The sequence below is a fragment of the Papio anubis genome, chromosome 1 (genome assembly GCF_008728515.1).
Source record: "Papio anubis isolate 15944 chromosome 1, Panubis1.0, whole genome shotgun sequence".
In the NCBI taxonomy this organism is placed as follows: Eukaryota; Metazoa; Chordata; class Mammalia; order Primates; family Cercopithecidae; genus Papio; species Papio anubis.
In genome coordinates this window covers 20,238,600-20,255,509 of record NC_044976.1, presented here as the reverse complement: position 1 = coordinate 20,255,509, position 16,910 = coordinate 20,238,600, and the positions used below count along the sequence as shown (strand labels likewise).

At 47.4% G+C, this 16,910-nt stretch overlaps 1 protein-coding gene across 3 annotated transcripts in view; it reads right to left on the bottom strand.

The window, feature by feature from the left end:
* The window catches only part of CDC42 (cell division cycle 42), a 40,356-nt gene extending 34,015 nt beyond the window's left edge, over nucleotides 1–6,341 (bottom strand). For 2 of the 3 annotated variants that reach the window (XM_003891283.4, XM_021937091.1), the window contains exon 1: nucleotides 6,222–6,341. The gene's annotated coding sequence lies outside the window, so the exon portion shown is untranslated. The remainder of the gene's footprint in view (nucleotides 1–6,221) is intronic. The other variant, XM_031665251.1, reaches the window with a different exon arrangement.
* Between the last annotated feature and the right edge of the window lie 10,569 nt (nucleotides 6,342–16,910).

Below are 16,910 nucleotides of genomic sequence, written 5' to 3'. Positions count from 1 at the left end.
CACTTGAGGCCAGGAGTTCAAGAACAATCTGGGCAACATAAGAAGTCCCCATCTCCACAAAAAAAATATATACATATTTACAATTAGCCAAGTGTGGTGGTGTGTGCCTGTAATCCCAGCTACTTGGGAGGCTGAGGTTGGAGGATCCTTTGAGCCCAGGAGTTCAAGGTTACAGTGAGCTATAATCACACCACACACTGCAGCCTCGGTGACAGAGCAAGACTCTATCTCTAAAAAGGAGATATTTTTTAAATTAAAAAATACATAATTCAGCCGGGTACGGTGGCTCACGCCTGTAATCCCAGGCTGAGGCCGAGGTGGGTGGATCACCTGAGGTCGGGAGTTTGAGACCAGCCTGACCAGCATGGAGAAACCCCCCAACACGGAGAAACCCCAGCTCTACTAAAAATACAAGATCAGCCAGGCATGCTGGCACATGCCTGTAATCCCAGCTACTCGGGAGGCTGAGGCAGGAGAATCACTTGAACCCGAGAGGCAGAAGTTGTGGTGAGCGGAGATCGCACCATTGCACTCCAACCTGGGCAACAAGGGCAAAACTCCATCTCAAAAAAAAAAAAAAAAAAAAAAAAAACTTTAAACAATGTATTAGTTCCCGATAACGAGCAGACATGAGGCAAATCTACATAATAGGCAGGAAACTACAATTCCTTTAAAAACTAAATAGGCTTCAGATTCATTTTCAGATTATGATCCTTGCAATAAATTCTGGTACACTGCCTAAAATAAACCAGGTTATGCTTCCGTAGGAAAATAAAATGAAATAAAGCATTCACATTGTTTCTGGAATTTGAAACATCACTCTAGCAGTCCTGAAGAGGGTGCTTCAAGCCTTAACACACACATAAAAATCATGTGGGGATCTTATTAAAATATGATTCTGAGTCAGTAAGACTGGGATGAATCCTCATAGTTCAAATGAGCTCCCAGGTGATGCTTACGCTGCTGGGTCCACGGACTAGACTGCATACCTGAGGCCTTACACCCTTTGCTTCTATGATAATGGTAAAGATAATGGATAAAAACGTAAAGGAGGCCGGGTGCAGTGGCTCATGCCTGTAATTTCAGCACTTTGGGAGGCTGAGGCAGGCAGATCATCTGAGGTCAGGAGTTCAAGACCAGCCTAGCCTGACTAACATGGTGAAACCCCCACCTCTACTAAAAATACAAAAATTACCCGGGCGTGGAGGCGGACACCTGTAATCCCAGCTACTCAGCAGGCTGAAGCAGGAGAATCACTTGAACCCGGGAGGCAGAGGTTACAGTCAGCCAAGATCACGCCACTGCACTCCAGCCCAGGTGACAGATCAAGACTCTGTCTCAAAAAGAAAAAAAAAAGTAAAGCAATGCCCACTTCATTTAGAAATGTTTTGGGGGCCGGGCGCGGTGGCTCAAGCCTGTAATCCCAGCACTTTGGGAGGCCGAGACGGGCGGATCACGAGGTCAGGAGATCGAGACCATCCTGGCTAACACGGTGAAACCCCGTCTCTACTAAAAAATACAAAAAAAACTAGCCGGGTGAGGTGGCGGGCGCCTGTAGTCCCAGCTACTCGGGAGGCTGAGGCAGGAGAATGGCGGGAACCCGGGGGGCGGAGCTTGTAGTGAGCCGAGATCGGGCCACTGCACTCCAGCCTGGGCGACAGAGCGAGACTCCGTCTCAAAAAAAAAAAAAAAAAAAGAAATGTTTTGGGGCCAGATGTGGTAGCACAGGCACTTTGGGAGGCCGAGGAGGGCAGATCACCTGATGTCAGGAGTTCGAGACCAGCCTGACCAACATGGACAAACTCCATCTCTACTATAAAAATACAAAATTAGCCGGGTGTGGTGACGCACGCCTGCAAACTCAGGAGGCTGAGGGAGAATCGCTTGAACCTGGGAGGCAGAGGTTGCGGTGAGCTGAGATCGCACCATTGCACTCCAGTCTGGGCAACAAGAGCAAAACTCCTTCTCAAAAAAGAAAAAAGAAACGTTTTTGGATTCATCAGATTAGTCCGGGAGAAAGATGGTTATTAAAATGTTTATGTTTGAGGGAAACACAGCTTCTCAAAGATGGCGGGGAAGCGTCCTCAGAGTTGTGCCAAGAGCGAAAATCTATACGGCACTCACTATGTGACAGTGAATAGTCCTCAACACTTCACATATATGAACTAATTCAATCTTCCTAACACTGCAGCACTGTGAGGTAAGCATTATTGCTACCCCTATTTTAGAGGACGTAAACCTGAGTCACAAAGACGTTACTAAGATTGCACATGGCTAATAAGTGGCAGAACCAGGATATGAACCCAGGCAGTCTGGTTCCAGAGTCTATGCTTTTAATCACTATAGTAGCAATATATCAAACAAGAACACACAGCAGAATTGAAATGGCAAATGGCAATGACTTAATTTTACAGAAAAGGATGCAAGGTTAAAGGGTAAAGCGTTACAGAACAACAGTAAGTAATAGAGCCTAAATCAGAGTTTCTCTTCAGGTGACAGAGAACCAATGCTTACTGAATACCATGACTTAACAATATAGTTTTCTGCTCTATTAGAAACTGTTCTGGACTTTAGTATAATGGCCAATGCCAAATCTTTGATTTAAAAAATATTTTTCTAAAATTGCAAGGAGGGACACCATACTGGTGGCAGAAAGCCTGGTTTCACTTCATGGAATAAGCAGTTTGAGATCAATGTCCCAGAAGAATTTTGACATTCAGGACTTAAAATAGCAGCAGCAGCAGAGGTAGCTGAAATGGCAAGTAAAGAAAACTGCTTTAGTAAAAATATTTTGGACTGGAGGGATGAGAAACTAAAAGTAGAAACTAGTAAGACACAAAGCATAACATGATAAGGAATCTGATACAGTAGTGAACAAGTGGCAAAAGTTATTTGCAAACAAAGAAATAAAGGAAGATAAGGAAACAAACATTAAGTGAATAATTTTTAGGAAAGTAAGGGAACTCGTCATCATAGATTTTCTAAGTGACAATAAGTTGTCCAGACAGTGCAGCTGCAGAAGATACTGAACTAAACAGATGGAAAAAGTCAAGCAAAAGTAGATTAGTAATCACTACTTCAATGATCCCAAATAAAGATATGGGCTGACCAAGCACAAAAGTTGTCTCAGGAAACACAGCACAAAGACCCATGGAATATTAGGGAAAACGTTAACCCTCAGACATCATCAAATTCATTCACTTGAAAAATATTTCTTAAAACCTACTATTTGTATGGCAGTATTCTAGGCATTAGCAATGGGGTGACCATGTCAGGCCAAAGCCCTGCCTTCACAGAACTTACAATCTAATGATGAAATTTATGTGGAAAAGAACACTGAATAAGGCATTACCATAAAATTCCCAAATGAAGCATTTTAATATAGAGGGATATGTTTATGGAAGATATGTTAATGCAATATTTAACATATCTTCAAAGGAAGCCCTGTAGCCTAAGGTGCTCATTAAGTGTTTCTCACCCTCTCAAAAAAAAAAAAAGACAAACTCTGAAACAATAGAGAAGTGCATTTAAAATACATCTATAAATAAAAGCACAACTTGTCTTTTACTTCCAAGAAAGTCTGCCAGCGGCACAGCAGCTCATGCCTATATCCCAGCACTTTCAGAGGCCAACGGGGGCAGACAGCTTGAGTTCAGGCATTCCAGATCAGCCTGGACAATATGACCAAACCCCATGTCTACGAAAGATACAAATATCAGCCGCGTCTGGCTGCATGCAGAGGTAGTCCCAGGTACTGCAGAGGCTGAGGTGGGAGGATCAGTTGAGGCTGGAAGGCCGAGGCTGCAGTGAGCTGTGATCACACCACTGCACTCCAGCCTGGGTGACAGGGTAAAACCCTGTCTCAAAAAAAAATTTTTTTTTTTAATTTAAGTCCCCATACTACTCTAGGCTATAACATCTGCCTTAGATTCCCAAAAAATTAAGCTTAGTTAGAACAGGTATTGGTTGTAACATGAAAACATTTTAAGAGTAAACAGATGGGATACCTTTCTGGTCTTGAAGAAATTACTGAAAACGACCTCATTTAATACTTAGTAGATTACCAATCTCGTGTCTCCATCTTAGTATAAACTATAAATTCAAACTACTGTTATTTTCTAAAAGGAAATATACAAATTGATATTTAAAGTTATTAAACATAGAAAGTTCAAGAAAATAAGGCAGATGTGTTCCAATTTTATATGCCTAAAATATTACATCAAGGCTAACAAATGTATTTCAGAAGATCCAAGTTCCACACTTATCCAATGGTCTGTAATGCCTACACACTACAGAAAGCTGCCTTGAACCTACATTCCTTTTAAGTGTTTACCAATCTGTTCTCTACAGAAATGAGAAACAGCGGGAAAGCACTTGTTCGGACATGAATTATCTTTACAACAATGCATTACACAATTGGATCTCATTTGCTTTGCAGTGTTAACATTTTTCTATGTTACTACTGCAATCGCGGAAGGATATAAAATTTGGGATGTAAACACTCTACGGAACAAAAATTGTGATCTCTGCTTGACCCCAGGAGTTCGAGACCAGCCCGGGCAATATGGCGAAACCCTGTCTGTACAAAAAATACAAAAATTAGCCGGGCATGGGGGTACATGCCTGCAGTACCAGCTACTCGGGAGGCTGAGGTGGGAGGATCACTTGACTCCGGGAGGCGGAGGCTGTGGTGGGCCAAGATCGTGCCACTGCACTCCAGCCTGGGAGTGCAATATCCATTATATTTAGTAACGTCGAGACCCTGTCTCAAAAAAAATAAAAACTGTAATCTCAAAATGAAAATATTAAATTTTTTGCATAAAGATCCAAGTCTCGTTTTCAATAACAAAACTAAAATGTCTAGCATAGATCTGGCATAAACTGATTCTCTTTTCAACACAGCTTCGCCACAAAAAGTACACCTGAATCAACTTAGGGAGGTTCCCAGCATGCCATAATTCATAAAGGAGAAGTCAAACAGTCTGGGAAAGTCATTCTGGACCGAAAAAGTGTTCCCACAAATAAACCCACTTCATTCTAGTATAGTCAAAGGGGCCTCTATTTAAAGTTAATGCCCACGCAAGGGGCCGTGGACGGTGCTGTCTTACACTTTATTCCCTTACACAAACTAATGCTGGGATTTTAAACATTCCTGGCTTTTAGGTGCACTGAAGGCGGTCATGAACACAAGTAACAAGGCTTCAAAACATCATCTGTGGGAAGTAGGCAGGACAAGCCACTGGGTGACCAAGGCTGCAAAATGCTGTCTGAATTTAAGTCCCTGACTTGCAGGAGTTAAGTCTCACTCCTTATACCGCGATGACGTAATCTTCCACACTGCATTTCTCTTGGACTTAAAGGGGAGGAAAAACAAACGAACAAAGAAAATTTCCCCCCGATAAGAGGAATTAACCAAGCAGCAGAACTACGGTTTCGGGAGGTGGTTAGGTAACTCCCCAAAAGGGAAGCTTCAGCTGAATCGGCAGGGAGCGGGCTGGAGAGGCGGACGGAAATGCTAGGAACTCGACCTCTGCCAGGAAGAGCAGCCTGGAGCCCGGGGCTCGGGGCCACCGCGCCGGGAGGACGCGGCCGGCGCGGAGCGGAGCGCGGACAGGCACTGCCGCGGGCAGCCCGCGAGTTGCCCTCCCGCCGCCGCCCCGCCGCGGCCGCAACGCCGCTCCCCTCCCCCCGCGCCGCAAAATGTCCGCGACGGCGCCCGGCGAAGCAGGAAGTCCAGGCCGGAGCGCAGGGCACAGAACCCAGCTTGTGAGCCCCAGGGACCGGCGCCCGGCCAAGCCCAGGCGCCCGCGAGTCGCTCTGAGGCCCCCGGCACCCAGGCGCCGGCCGCCCTTAGGAGCCCGCGGGGCCGGGCTGGGGGGAAGGGAGCCCGGGCGCCCGGGATGGGTGTGACCCCTTCCTTCCGCCGCTGCCGGTGACAGCCCGGCGCCGCTCGCGCCCCGAGTCCCGGCCGCGCGCCCCTCAGCGGGCGGCCGCCCCCAGCCTCCCCGGCCGCGAACCCCGCCCCGGCTCCCCCACAGAACGCGGACCCGCGCCCGCCCGAAGGACGCAGCGCGAGCCTGGCACTCCCCCAGCACCGGTGCTCCCGAACCCCCCGAGATCCCGCAGATGGGGTGTCCCCGAGAACTGAGAGAGGATGGGGACGGCGGGGACAGGACGGCAGGGTGGCCGTTCCCGCGGGGAACCTCAGGCCCCGTACTCACCTCAGCTTCTCCACCGGGGCGTTGGCAGCACTGCGCGGGGTCTCCTCGGCTGCCGGACAGGGGCACGCACCTGACGTCAGCGCGCAGGAGACGCACAGTTGGGTGCCCGCGGAAGTGGGAGGAACAGGGAAGGGGAAGAGGCTGGGGCGGGTCAAGGCGGTGCCTGGACTGCCCTGGCTCCGCCCGCCTGTCGCGCAGGCGCGGGCCAGCGTAGCTCGTGAGTTCGGGGCTAGGCTCCGCATCTTTTCCCAATGGTTGTATTTGTAATAATACTGTGAACGGTAGTATGCAAAGCGCTTCCTCTACCAGTTCTTTGTTTGTTTGTTTGTTTTTCTGAGACAGTCTCGCTCTGCTGCCCAGGCTGGAGTGCAGCGCACGATCTCAGCTCACTGCAACCTCCACCTCTTGTGTTCAAGTGATCCTCCTGCCTCTGCCTCCCAAGTAGCTGGGATCACGGGCACCTGCCACCATGCCAGGCTAATTTTTGTATGTTTAGCTGACACAGGGTTTCGCCATTTTGCCCAGGCTGGTCTCAAACTCCTGACCTCAAGTAAGTGATCCACCTGCCTCAGCCTCCCAAAGTGCTAGGATTACCAGCGGGAACCACCTTGCCCGGCCCACTACCAGTTCTTTTGATCCTTGCAGCCTTGTGAAGCAAGGTATTATCGTCCCATTTTGCAGAGAAGACAGAAGCTTCTCTGAAAGGGCTGGTGATTTGCCCCAGATCACAGGGGTGGATGGTCTCTCGCTCCCCCGGGCCTGTATTCAGTCCGCAGTGATGTGAGAACTGAATATCACTTTTCTTATCTCTACCTACACTCAGTGTCCCTCGCTGTAGCCACATGGGTCTTCTTTAGAGTTACAACCTTCCCCTCAACCACAGGCCTTGTGTTTTTTTTGGGGTTTTTTGTGGGTTTTTTTTGTTTTTTTTGGTTTTTTTTGTGGTTTTTTTTGACGTTTTTGCTATCACCCAGGCTGGAGTGCAATGGCATGATCTCAGCTCACTGCAACCTCGACCTCCCAGCAATTCTCCCTCCTCAGCCTCCCAAGTAGCTGGGACCACAGGCGCATGCCACCATGGCCGGCTAATTTTTGTATTTTTTTGTAGACACAGGGTTTTGCTGGATTGCCCAGGCTAGTCTCAAACTCCTGGACACAAGCTATCAGCCTGCCTCTGCCTCCCAAACTGCTTGGATTACAAGGTGTGAGCCATTACGTCTGGCCAAGGCCTTGGACTTTCTTTGCTCTGCCTCCCTCCTCTTCCCCTAAATTCATATCACTGCATTCTCCAATCATCCTATCTTCGCAGTATCTATTATTTGTCTTCTCTGTTAGTATGAAAGCTTCAGGAAAATAGAGAACTTCCCTCTCTTATTCTTAGATGTTTCCCCATGTTAGAGAAAAATTGCTTAAATTACTTATCTTAATAACAGCTCATTTATTGTCTACTGCCACAGCTATTTGGCCAGCAAAGACACTTAATTCCAGTGTATTGACTTACAGTCATATTTTCTTTTGGATTTTTTTTTTTTTTTTTTTTTTGAGATGGAGTCTTGTTCTGTTGCCCGGGCTGAAGTGCAGTGGTTCAATCTTGGCTCACTGCAACCTCCACCTCCCGGGTTCAAGCGGTTCTCCTGCCTCAGCCTCCCAAGTGGCTGGAACTATAGGTGCCTGCCACCATGCCCGGCTAATTTTTGTATTTTTAGTAGAGACGGGGTTTCACCATATTGGTCAACCTGGTCTCGAACTCATGACCTTGTGATCCACCTGCATCGGCCTCCCAAAGTGCTGCAATTACAGGTGTGAGCCACCACACCCAGCCCTCTTTTGGACTTTTTAATTACACAAGAATAAGAACTACATTCTTTAGCATTTACTGCAGGTATGGCTAATAGCTTTGCAGGTAGTAGTAGCTAATTTAATACTCACAGCCACCCTATGAGTTAAGAACTGTTACCCCCACTTTATGGTTGCATGAACTGAAGCTCAGAGGTGTGAAGGGATTTGCCCATCGCCACTATACCAAGCAGTGGCAGAGCTGAGACTTGCACTCAGGAGGCTGGCTCTAGTTGACTATGACACGATCACACTATCAAGCAGGCTTATTATAGAGAAATCAGAAGATAAGCTTCAGGCTCATGCCTGTAATCCCAGCACTTTGGGAGGCTGAGGCTGGTGGATCACCTGAGGTTGGGAGTTCAAGACCAGCCTGACCAACATGGTAAAATCCCATCTCTACTAAAAAACATACACACACACAAATTTGCTGGGTGTGTGGGCGGGTGCCTGTAATCCCAGCTACTTGGGAGACTGAGGCAGGAGAATCATTTGCATCCAGGAGGCGGAGGTTGCAGTGACCCCGAGATCATGCCACTGCACTCCAGCCTGGGCAACAAAAGTGAAACTGTCTAAAAAAAAAAAAAAAAAAAAAAAGGCCAGGAGCAGTGGCTCACGCCTGTAAGTCCAGCACTCTAGTAGGCCAAGGCAAGTGGATCACTTGAGGTCAGGAGTTCGAGACCAACCTGACCAACGTGGTGAAACCCTTTCTCTACTAAAAATACAAAAATTAGCTGGGTGTGGTGGCATGCGCCTGTAATCGCAGCTACTCGGGAGGCTGAGACAGGAGAATCGCTGGAACCTGGGAGGCAGTGGTTGCAGTGAGCCGAGATCGCACCATTGCACTCTGGCCTGGGCAACAAGAACAAAACTCCATCTCAAAAAAAAGAAAGGGCCGGGTGTGGTGGCTCAAGCCTGTAATCCCAGCACTTTGGGAGGCCGAGACGGGCGGATCACGAGGTCAGGAGATCGAGACCATCCTGGCTAACACGGTGAAACCCCGTCTCTACTAAAAAATACAAAAAACTAGCCGGGCGAGGTGGCGGGCGCCTGTAGTCCCAGCTACTCGGGAGGCTGAGGCAGGAGAATGGTGTAAACCCGGGAGGCGGAGCTTCCAGTGAGCTGAGATCCGGACACTGCACTCCAGCCTGGGCAACACAGCAAGACTCCGTCTCAAAAAAAAAAAAAAAGATAAGCTTCAGCTGTAGTCCTACCTCTAACGTGGCTCACACCTGTAATCCCAGCACTTTGGGGGGCCGAGGCGGGTGGATCACTTGAGCCCAGGAGTTCAAGACCAGTCTGGGCAACATAGCAAGATCCGCCCCCACCCATCTCTACAAAAAATACAAAAACAAAACAAAAAAACTACATTGTGAACATCTTTCCATGTCAAATAAAGCATTATTTGTAAAGGCTGCATTTTACTCTCTGGGCATTACAATATTTACCCAGACTCCTACTGTTGGAATTTGGGATGTTTTGGGCTATTGTAAATTTATCACTATTGTAAAAATGTATAAGCTTCGTTTTTTAAACTTGAGGGGAAAATGGTTGTTTCTTCCCTTCATAAGTCCAGCTGGTAGTGCCCTTTCCTTCATCCTGTCTCACAATCCCATGAATGTCCCCAGACAATGTCTGCCCTTTCCAGTAGCAGCAATATCTTGATGGGGTGTCACCCAACTGTTCAGCTTTTCCTGCCTTTATTCTGAGGACAAGGACTTACTTAGCACTGTGTCTTTTATGTTGTCAGGTTTTTTGTCAGAATAACCCTCCCAGACCTTTTCACAGCCCCAAACAGCAGGGACAATGGTGTTACTATTACTTGACCCCAATCTACCATGTCCCTCACTGCCGGCCCAGCCCCCAGCCTCCTAGTGCCTCCCTGAAACTGCCTCACTGCTGTAGGTGCCTCACATGAACAGGAAGGACAGCTTGTGGGGCTCCGGCTCCTTCCCGGTGGCTGCCATTCCGGTGTCCATTCTTCCTTCTGGTAACAGCACTTCCATTTCTCCTACAGCAGCCCCTGCCCCAACTCTCAATCCATGTAGCTCTAGAGATGACACTATCTCCAGTTGTGGGAACGGACACGTGACCCGGGCTTGGCCAATCACAGCATTATAGAGAGCCCTGTTGCCACGCCATTTCAGCAATAGGCATGTGACCCAATGAGATTTAATTCTGGAACTTTGGTCAGAACTCTTCAGTTCAGTGAATCTCTCTGTTTGCTGAGGGTAGGATGTAATCGTGGCACCGCTGGCAGCCAGCTTCCCACTGCAAGCAGAGATGCTGCCTGAGAATGAGACCAAGACAGAGTGGGAAACAACTGAGAGATGAAGACATGAAACCAAGTCTCAGTGGCATTGTGTGAGCCATCAGATCCAGTCTTGCTTCAATCTTCAGTAACATTGGCAATAAATTGCCTCTACTGCCTGAACCAGGTTGAGTAGGTTTCTGTCACTTATTGACTGCCAAACTCTTGATGAATCACTGCCACCCCTGCCCTGCTTGTCTGCCCATGAGGTACTTGTCCCTACCCTCTAGGTAATAACTCCCAAATCTATACCTCTTCCAATCCCTATTCCCACCCCCATTTTCTTTTTCTTTTTTTTTTTTTTTTTAAGACGGAGTCTTGCTCTGTCGCCCAGGCTGGAGTGCAATGGCGCGATCTCAGCTCACTTCAACCTCCGCCTCCCAGGTCTGAGTGATTCTCCTGCCTCAGCCTCCCAAGTAGCTGGGATTGCAGGCACCTGCCACCATGCCAAGCTAATTTTTGTATTTTTAGTAGAGATGGGGTTTCACCCTGGTGGCCAGGCTGGTCTCAAACTCCTGACCTCAGGTGATCCACCCGCCTCAGCCTCCCAAAGTGCTGAGATTACAGGCGTGAACCACTGCACCCAGCATCCCACCTCCATTTTCAAATTTCCAGCTACTCAGCACCATCAAAATAATCTACCAGCTCCCACCTACTCCAGGGTCTAAGCACCCATGTCTGCTCTCAGCCCCTACAGCCTTGTATATCCAGGAGTTCCCAACCTTTTCTGCATCACAGATCCTATGCCCACAAAATTCATATCTAATTTCTAGAGTCTCCCTTCAAGCTCTCTGCTTTAGGCCAGGCATGGTGGCTTATGCCTATAATCCCAACACTTTGGGAGGCTGAAGCGGGAGGATCACTTGAGCTGAGGAGTTTGAGACCAGCCTGGGCAACATATTGAGACCTCGTCTCTACAAGAAATATAAAAATTAACGGTGTGGTGGCAAGCACCTGTAGTCCCAGCTACTTGGGGAGGCTGAAATGGGAGGGTCGCTTGAGCGTGTGACATCAAGGCTGCAGTGAGCCATGATCATGCCACTGCACTACACTGCACTCCAGCCTGGGTGACAAAGCAAGACCCTGTCTCAAATAAATAAATAAATAAAAAGAATCTCGGCTGGGCATGGTGGCTCATGCCTGTAATCCCAGCACTTTGGGAGGCCAAGGCGAGAGGATCACACAAGGTCAGGAGATGAAGACCATTGTGGCCAACATGGTGAAACCCCCTCTCTACTAAAATACAGAAAATTAGCCAGGTGTAGTGGCATGCGCCTTTAATCCCAGCTACTCCAGAGGCTGAGGCAGGGGAATCGCTTGCACCTGGAAGGCGGAGGTTTCAGTGAGCAGAGATGGCGCCATTGCACTCCAGCCTGGCCACAAAGCAAGACTCCATCTCAAAAAAAAAAAAGAATCTCTGCTTTAATTCATTTGACAAAGCACAGCATTTATCTTCCCAGATCATGGCTCTGATTAGGTCACTCCCTTACTCAGAAACCTTCAGTGTTTTCTCCTTTGTCTTCAGAATAAAATTTAAGACCTTGGCCGGGTGCAGTGACTCACACCTGTAATCCCAGTACTTTGGGAGGCTGAGGTGGGCGGATCACAAGGTCAGGAGTTTGAGACCAGCCTGACCACCATGGTGAAACCCCATCTCTACTAAAAATACAAAAATTAGCTGGGTGTGGTGGTGCACACCTGTAATCCCAGCTACTCAGGAGGCTGAGGCAGGAGAATCGCTTGAATTTGGGAGGCGGAGGCTGCAGTGCCTGGGTGACAGAGAGAGATTCCATCTCAAAAAAAAAAAATTTTTAACCTTTACCCAGACATTCTGTGTCCTCTATGATCTTTGCCTTTCCAAAGTGATTTCCCTTTCTTTTTGTATTAGTCAGAGTTCTCCAGAGAAACAGAACCAATGGAATGGTAATATATATTATTTATATATTACATATAAAACCCATTCTGGTTGCACGCAGTGCCTCACACCTGTAATCCCAGCACTCTGGGAGGGCGAGGTGGGTGGATCACTTGAGGTCAGGAGTTTGAGACTAGCCTGGCCAACATGGTGAAACCTCGTATCTACTAAAAATACAAAATTAGCTGGGTGTTGTGATGCATGCTTGTAATAATCTCAGCTACTTGGGAGGCTGAGGCAGGAGAATCATTTAAACCCAGGAGGTGGAGGTTGCAGTGAGCCGAGATCGAACCACTGCACTCCAGCGTGGGAGGCAGAGGGAGACTCCATCTCAAAATGATAATAAAAATAAAACCATTCTCTATATATTATAGAGAATGGTTGTATATACATATAGAATGGTTTATGTATAATATATAAATTATATATAGAATGGTCTATGTATAATAAATTATATATAGAATTATATAATCGTATATTATATATAATATATTATCTCTATATATAATATACATATATAGAGAAAGAGATTTATTATGAGAGATTTATTATAATTGGCTCACTCACATGACTACGGAGGACAAGTCCCAAGATACACAGGGTGAGTCACTGAGCGGGAGACCCAGGAGAGCCAATGGTATAGCTCCAGTCCAAGCCTGAAGGCCTGAGAACCAGGAGAGCTGATGTTTCAGTTCCAGTCCAAAGGCCAGCAGGCTCAAGATTAAGGAAGAGCCAATTTTTCTCTTTGAGGTCTGAAGGCAAGAAAAATTCTCCCTTAGTCAAGGGAGGGTCAGCCTTTTTGTTTTATGTTGGCCTTCAACTGATTGGATGAGAGGGTAATTTGTTTTACTCAGTCTCCTGATTCGGATCTTAATCTCATCCAGAAACAAGTTTGCAGACACATCGAAAATAATGTTTGACCAAATATTGCTTCCCACCCCATGGCCCAGTCAAGTTGACATATAAAATTAATCATCACACCTTCCACTACACACCTATGCTACAGCTAGACGGTATAATACTTAGTATCATGCAGTCAGGAACCACGACTTCTACCTCTCTGCCACTGCTCATGCTGATCCCCTTCCCTAAAACACTTTTCCTGCTTATCCATCCTACATGTCAAGTCCACTCTCCCTCCCACCATGAACCGTACATTTTGCAAACATCCACCTTGTGTCCTTTCCCACCTCTGTGCCTCTGTGGATTCAGTGGCTCCCTTCTCTGTCTGCCAAACTCCACTCTTTTCTCCTTCAAGGACTAGCCTAGGGCTCAGTTTTGAAATCTCCCAACAACCCCAGGCAACCAATCAATCTTACATCACTTTGTATTTAAAGCATCTCATATTGGAATTATTTGTATCTATTTATGCTAAACTATTAGGCCATGAGCAGGCAGAGATCTTACTCATTTTTTGTATTCTTTTTTTTTTTTTGGGACGGAGTCTCACTCTGTCGCCCAGGCTGGAGTGCAGTGGTGTGGTCTCGGCTCACTGCAAGCTCCGCCTCCCAGGTTCTTGCCATTCTCCTGCCTCAGCCTCCGGAGTAGCTGGGACTACAGGCACCCGCCACCACAACCGGCTAATTTCTTTTTGTATTTTTAGTAGAGACAGGGTTTCACCGTGTTAGCCAGGATGGTCTCGATCTCCTGACCTCGTGATCCGCCCGCCTCAGCCTCCCAAAGTGCTGGGATTACAGGCTTGAGCCACCGCGGCCGGCCCATTTTTTGTATTCTTTTACCTAATTTCCTGGCACACTGCCTTCCCTCAAAAGTGTTTGATAAATGATGCATGAATGAATACAGCACCACCTCTTACACAAAGCCAGCTCTGCCTCCCACTGCCAAAAGGGATTGCTGGCTCTTCTAAACCCCGAGAGCACTTATCCGAGCCCCTCTCCAGGCCCTCTGTCTGGGTGATCATGTTTACCCACGCTTTTTCAACCCTACTGCAAGCTCCCAGGGATAGGTTTGGTTTTGGATGCATTGCTGTGCCCCTCACAGTCCTCTTCAGATCCCTAGAACACTTTGGCTGAATGAGAAAAGCCTCATACTGCATTCTCTGCCAAATGCAAAAGACTGCAAATCCACCGCCATCTCCCCAAGGGCCTGCCAAGATTTACTAAAGAAGATCTATATTAAAGAGGCTGTCCTCCAAGGTCTTCAGGCTTGGAATTTGTGTGAGAAAATTCTAATTTAAGACTTTCTGTGTGATTCATAGGCGAAAACTACGAAGAAAACCAAGGAAGTGATTACCATACAAATCCAGCTAGTGGCTGCCTCTAAAGGGGGTTAGAATCTGGAAGGGATGGGGGTATTGGGGGGCAGTGTTGGCAGTGTTCTATTTCATGACCTGGGTGATGATTACATGGATGTTTGCCTTGTCATTATTTATTGTATGGCACATGTTTTATTTGCTTTTCTTATGTGTAATAGTTCATTAAAAAATAAAAGGCCAGGCACAGTGGTTCACGCCCGTAATCATAGCCCTCTGGGAGGCTGAGGCAGGTGGATCACTTGAGATCAGGAGTTCAAGACCAGCCTGGCCAACATGGCCCATCTCTACTAAAAATACAAAAATTAGCCGGGCATGGTGATGCATGCCTGTAGTCCCAGCTACTTGGAAGGCTGAGGCAGGAGAATGGCTTGAACCCAGGAGGCGGAGGTCGCAGTGAGCCAAGATGGTGCCATTGCACTCCAGCCTGGGTGACAGAGCAAGACTCTGTCTCAAAATAAACAAATAAATAAATAAATAATAAAAGTTAGGGCCAGACGCAGTGGCTCACACCTATAATCCTAGCACTTTGGGAGGCTGAGGCAGACAGATCACTTGAGGTCAGGAGTTCGAGACCAGCCTGGCCAACATGGTAAAATCCCATCTCTACTGAAAATACAAAAACTAGCAGGTGTGGTGGTGTGTGGCCTGTAACCTCAGCTACTTGAGAGATTGAGGCAGGAGAATCACTTGAACCCAGGAGATGGAGGTTGCTGTGAGACAAGATCATGCCACCACACTCCAGCTTGGGCAACAGAGTGAGACTGTCTCAAAAAAAAAAAAAAAAAGTTAAAGCCTAGGCAACACAGCAAGACCCTCATCTCTACAAAAAAATATAAAAATTAGCCAGGCACGGTGGTGTGCGTCTGTAGTGTCAATTACTCAGGAGGCTGAGCTGGGAGGATCATTTGAGCCAGGAGGTCAAGGCTGCAGTGAGCCAAGATCACACCACTGCACTCGAGCCTGGGCAACAGAGTGAGACCACTATCTCAAAAATATAAATAAAAATTAATTAAAGTTAAAAATAATTATATTAAAATATCTCTGTTGTTGCCGAAAGGTTGATGTTGTTGTATAATTCCTATCACTGAGACTGCAGCCCACCCCACTTTCCTGATTCCCCTGGCTGGTCACGGCCCAGACCTCTCCAGGACCCCCTAACCCTACTGCCAGGACTCCAGCTGTGTTCCTGGTTTACCTGCTGCATCACAAGAGGCTGAACAGCTGCTGGGGCTGCCTCCACTAAGGGATCTATCTGCTCCCTCTGCAGCCCCTCCAGCTGTTCAGCCTCCCTCCTCCACTTATGCCCATATTATTACACTTGTCTAGGGACTTGGACCCTTCCTGGAGGCAGAGAAAGGGAAGGAACTCACCAAACCTGTTTCCTTCTTGCCTTTTCTCTAACTGGCCCAGGCTTGCCTCCTTCATCTTGCTTACACATCTCTGGTGAAGATAATCTGGGTCACTGAACAAGGGTGGATAAGACAGGATAGGGGAAAGAGGAAAGTCTAGAAATAACTGAGCAACTCTGTCCCCATCCTGTAGGCCCTTGTCCATCTCTCCAATCTCATCAAGACCACGTACTCACTCACTGGGCTCCAGCCATGCCGCCCTGGTTGCTGTTCCTCGGACATACTGGGTTTATTCTGCCTAGCTCAGAGCCTTTGCTCTTGCTGTTCCCCCTGGTTATCTGTACACACCTGCTCCTTTCCACCCCACAAGAATTTGCTCCAATACCCCCTCTTCAAGAAGACCTCCCCCTTCTCAGCTTAAGTAGCACCCCCCACCTACTATCACACAGTTTTGCTTCCCTCATAGTGCTTATTTCTATCTGAAATGGTCTCAATTATTTATTTTTCTTACTATCTGTCTCCTCCCATTAAAGCCAAGTAAAGCCCAATAAATCTGAGGGCTTGCTTCATCACTGTACCCTCAGTGCTAGAATATAGTACATACTCAATAGAAATCTGTTAAAGAAATACAATAAGACACAATCCCTACTCAAGGAATTAAGGACTCCCAGTGGGACAAACAGTAATTAAAACGAAGCTGGGTGGGTGCGCTGGCTCATGCCTGTGATCCTGGCACATTGGGAGGCTGAGGCAGGCAGATCACCTGAGGTAAGGGGTTCGAGACCACCTTGGCCAACATAGTGAAACCCCGTTTCTACTAAAAATATAAAAAAATTTAGCCAGGTGTGGTGGCATGCGCCTGTAGTCCCAGCTACTCAGGAGGCTGAGGCAGGAGAATCACTTGAACCTGGGAGGCAGAGGTTGCAGTGAGCCGAGATTGCGCCACTGCACTCCAGCCTGGGCGACAGAGCAAGACTCCATCTCAAAATAATAATAATAGTAA